Source organism: Triticum dicoccoides, chromosome 5B, assembly GCF_002162155.2.
Source record: "Triticum dicoccoides isolate Atlit2015 ecotype Zavitan chromosome 5B, WEW_v2.0, whole genome shotgun sequence".
NCBI classification, from domain to species: domain Eukaryota; kingdom Viridiplantae; phylum Streptophyta; class Magnoliopsida; order Poales; family Poaceae; genus Triticum; species Triticum dicoccoides.
Window position 1 is genome coordinate 586,596,593 of NC_041389.1, and position 5,322 is coordinate 586,601,914.

The window sequence follows — 5,322 nt, forward strand, 5'->3', positions numbered from 1 at the left end:
ACACACACTAGTCCTTCCAATTTGGAAAGCGGGGTTGCTCTAGAAGGTTTGCACGAGGACTCCTGGCAATAGGGGGCGGCAATCGACCGGTGTTTTTTTTTGTTCATTTATTAAGGCGATTGACTGTGTTTTTTCTTTTGACATCGATTGACCGGTTGCATTCCATTTATCGGGAAAAAAAGGAGCTCCTATGCAGCGCTGCAGGCGTCTGCTAATGATCCGGCGCTTGCAGCGCTGCTAGCATGGGCCGGCCCACTAGCATGCTGCCCCAGTTCATGTATTTTTAGAAAAAGTTCATTGAACTGAAAAAGAAGTTCATAGATGAAAAAAAGTTCCTCCATTTTCAAAAAGATGTTCATCAAAATTAAAAAAAAATCATCAATATTCCAAAGAGTTCATCAATTTGAAAAAAAAAACTGTTGAAATTTTTAAAAAGTTCATAGATATTCAAAAAAGTTCATAGAATTTTCAAAAAAGAAAATGTCAACCGGCACCTAGATGCGCTGGCCCATTTATGGACGCCACATGCGCCAGTTAACGAAAATGCATGTTAACTGGCGCCTGTAGCGCCAAATAGAAAATGCCAAAAAAAAACTACCCGGTGAAACTTTTCTTTGTAGAAAGGAGTCCGTCACCCGGGCTTAAACTTAGGCCCAAGATCGAGTTACCGAAAGAAGTTTGATACAAGGTCGCGAAGACCCAAACATGCGTCGCAATACATATGATCTGAAAAATAGAAGAGAAAATGTGATACAAGGTTGCGATGACATGATACAAGTGTCACGGTGTTGTAAGGCGGAACTATAGCCAAGCCAAACATTACTCCCACGAGGCTCCCCTAGCTCGAATCATCTTGACATGTCCCCCTTCGCAAGGCTGTCACCCATGCACGCATGCTGACAAAGAAACGATCAAGCGGCGGTAACGCCCGATGACTCCCAAAGGCCTCCAAAGCTGTAGAAGGGAGAACATTTTATAAATGATGTCAGCTGGATGGTTAAAAGAAATCCCCTCGGATAGCATTTTATTCCTAACAGTCGTAAGGACCATGCAGGAGCAACGAAGGCCTTCCAAGCTAATTTGCAATGGTTGCCTTGAGTTCCCGTCACAAGAAAGTGCAACTCAAAAGATTAGTTCGCTAAATTTAATTAGAGAGGAGGGGCCCACAATGAAGTTCTGGGGAAAGATTAAAGAGGGGGGGCACGTACTCCCATGCCCTATCTTATGTAAAAGCCTCATGTAGGTTTAGGAACTTTGCTCCCCTCCTCCCCCACCCAGGAATTGGTGCCCCGTTCGGGTGGTGTGTAGGAAGTATGTACCATGCGCGGCGATTGTGCTATCGAACTCTGCCACATGCATCTGATGGGCGAACCGCTAGGGATGACTGCTCCCTGGACAACGATGAACAGCCGTGTGTGCGATGTGTACAAGTAACAAAAATAGTAATAGGGCCAGGAAGTTTATGAAACAATAAAAAAATTGAGATCCTCTTGGATGAAGAACAATTGCTAGGCCCCACTTTTCCCATGGTTGTTTGAGCAGGCCGATGTACATATATAAAAGCGCCTAGCGTTTGGTTTTTCTCCCTTTTTGGATTTTTTACTGCATATTGGAGGATTCAGGTGATGGTGATAGTTTGGCCGAAATTAGATATTTCCTGAGATCTCTATGGAGCTCCAAAAACTGCACAGGTCCCACCACCCACCACCGTATCCTCTCACTACATGACCTACTACCTCCGTCCGGGATTTTAAGGCCAGCGAGCCATCGAAGGGAGTCCTTTTTTCAAGGCCGCTGACATGCATCATTGATTTTCTCTCGATCTGTGTCCTATAGCTCCGCGCGCGAGTGGCTGCATGCAAAAGCAAACAGTGCACCGATGGCTGCATGCAAAAACTGTCCGCTAAAGTCTCTGCATGCAATAACTACCTGCTAATTTCATTGGTGGTTACTGGGCTCGAAAATCACGCGTCCTCAGAATTAATACTGTGTCTTGGGCCTAGAGTCTTGGCTAAGGGGACCTCTAAACCCGGACGGAGGTAGTATGACAGTTGCCTCCTTCTGTCAAGGTCTTCATCCCCAATTCACATCCAGCTCGGTATCTCTCCACCCGCCTCTTCTCTCCCTACGCACTACCATTCTCACCATGTCGTCCCTCATATATTCCCTTCAGTCATCCTTGCATGGTGGAGGTTGCAGCGAGCATGGACATGCAGTTGAGCGGCCGGTGAGGAGGGGGCGAGTGGTGTCGACACCTCATGTGGTTCGTTTCTCACAGTGCCATGGGCAAGGAGCCATTGAGGCACGTTGTTAGAGCTCGTGGCAGGAGCCGGTGCTATAGTTGCGAGATACTCCTTCCGTTCATGTGGCCCAAGACGTACGGCATGTCTCTTCGACAAGCCGTTGCACCACTGCACCTTGCCCCATCACCGTTGCCACTCAACGCTCGTACTTCTTACATCTCTATGGCAGACACGCCCCATCCATATGGTTGCTCCTTGTTAGGGTTTCTCCTTTTTATCCTTTAATTACATAGGTTACTACTTAGTTCATTGATTTATTTAGAAAGTGCTGATTTTTCTTCCATAAGAGATATGTACTTCTCAAACTTGGTGATGTCGAATTCATGGGTACAAAGGATTGTATATTAAGTTGTTGATAGGGCTTCTTGGTTCATGCTTTGATAGAATATGTTTAAATTAGTGTTGTGTGCATTATGCATTCAAAAATGAGTAGTAAGAAAGTAACTAAATTAGCCTCTACCCCTATATATCATTGGTGGTATATTGCTACTTTTGGTTTGGATTATACATGCTCATGTCCATTCAGTCCATATCACACATGGTTATTTTGTTGTCTTTATTGACTCAACATTCAATGTGATGATCTTCAAAATAGTGATGATTGTTGTAGATTGAAGGTATGACTAACTAATCTTAGTATGCCTTCTTTAGTTGGATTATGATTCATAATATTTGGTATCCTATCACTCCTTTTTATATTTCTTACTCCTGACAATGCATACTTTTTACATGTGCATATTCCAAATTCATCGACATGATTATCTTATTCCAAATTTATTGAACTATTTTCCTGCAATTTAGACCGATGTTAACTTTGAGAGTAAGATCTAATGCTTCTAGGTATGACTCTTGCAAGTATTCCCTTTTATGCTCTACCTACCAAATTTGAAATTTTGATCTTCTCAGTGAAAAAATTGATTTACAGAACGGGGTGTCCACTCAGGTTTTGCTCGAATAAAAAACATTGACACCAGAGAACTAGAGATACAACCTCGAGCAGAATATTTTCCCCACATTTTCTTACAATACATTCCCTTTTTAAATATTGGTAGCGCAAATGGAGCAACACACTCTGCTGAATATATTTACGTGAAATTTAAATAACATGATGTACAAGTAAAATCAGAGCTATTAGGTCATTATTATCTATACTTACAGGTGGATCACGTACCGAGATTTTACCCCTAGCCGGTGCGAACCAACAACAGAGGAGGCATATATTATATCAATGAAGTAAGTTAAGAATGCCACTTGGTATACATGTAAGAAACATTAAACCTCTAATGTGAATTAAACTAAATGACCCCTATAGCCAACCAGCCAAATTGACAAGTGCTATTTGCAACCATTTATAACAAGGTAGCCAGATGGCTATTCCACAATGGGAACCAATCAATATTCGGTGTGTAATCCTATGCAGAGAATCCACTGGAAAGACTAATGACAGAAAACACCATACCTGCACCTTGTTGTGCAAATTGCATGTATGGTATGTAGTTTACACCCATCTTTTGGGAACTTATATTATTATTACATACAATAGTTTGGTGTATAATTACTACTTAGTGTTAGCTTATGATGCATTATGTTATATAACAACTTTGTCATGGAAATTGTCATGCACTTATCTACATGTGTGCCATTAGAACTGGTCCTGCTATGTGTTGCTCCTAGGTGTTAATTACATTGATGGGTACTAGATCTTACATTACATACTGTTGCATCAATAGGGATTCAACAAATGTCCTGTTTATTGATATGTTGCCCTGAAATACGTGTATTCTGTAAATACAAATTAAAATTCTCCATGGCATGTAATTTCATTTTACATTATTTTTATCAGCTAGGCAGTCCAGCTTTCATAATTAGCACAAAATAAATAGCATAGTGGAAGAAATATATAATCCACACACGAGGATGACACATTCAACCTCTCTAATATATTTTATTGATGTGTAGTTCCACAATTTATCTTACTACCGCTCCATTGGATTTTTCGTATATAATTGACCAAGTCAAAGTATATGTTAATAAAATTTATAACAAGATGCAAAGTGTGACGGAAATGACCCAAGGTTCTCACCAATTAATTGATCACTTAACATTTTTCCATGAAAATTGTCACTCCTGCACTCACAGTTGATCACCGAATACTATTGTTTCTAGAAGGCAAGATGTTAGATACAAATACTTGCATACCTTGCTAATTTGTTAACCGGTGAAATATTGCAACAACCATTGCGTAAAAACAAACAGAATGACTTCTTATGTACATAACTGATTTTGCTGCATGGAAATAACACAACAAAACAGCAAAAAGGATGAAGACATGATAACCTTTGTTTTTTTGCTGCTATATTGTAACTTATCAATTGATCCAATACAATTGATTTGAATACCATGAGAAGCTCAATAAAAATATGCATCCTTTCACAAGGATAACTTAGTACTAGCTGGTTTATAGTAGGATCAGATGGTAAAAAGGCAAACGACACTACACTTTCTATTGGTATATTAACATGTGACGTCCTTGATTCAATTGTGCACTAATCATACAGAGAAATATGCACGCTCAAGACCAGAGACTCACGGGAAGATATCACAACACAACTCTGTGACACAAAGGAAAAACATAAATCTTTATATTACAAGCCAGGGGTCACGAGGACCCGAATACATAAGTCATCAAGCAAATATTATCTAAGTACAGACATAGTTAAACAAGTTTTGCCTTAAGAAGGCTGAGCAAAACAACGCCACCAGATCGAAAGGCGAGCCCTCCTGCCTGGGACCTCCGGACTAATCCTGGTCGTCGGTCTCCACGTAGTACGCTCCACTGGGGGGACCTCCATCTACGACGTCATCATCAATTGTAGCAGTCGATTCAAAAGAAAAGGGGTAGCAAAGCAACCGTGAGTACTCATCCAAAGTACTCGCAAGATTTACATCAAATCTACACTACATATGCGATGATATCAATAAAAGGGGTAGTATCTTTCTAATCTTATGATTCAAATTT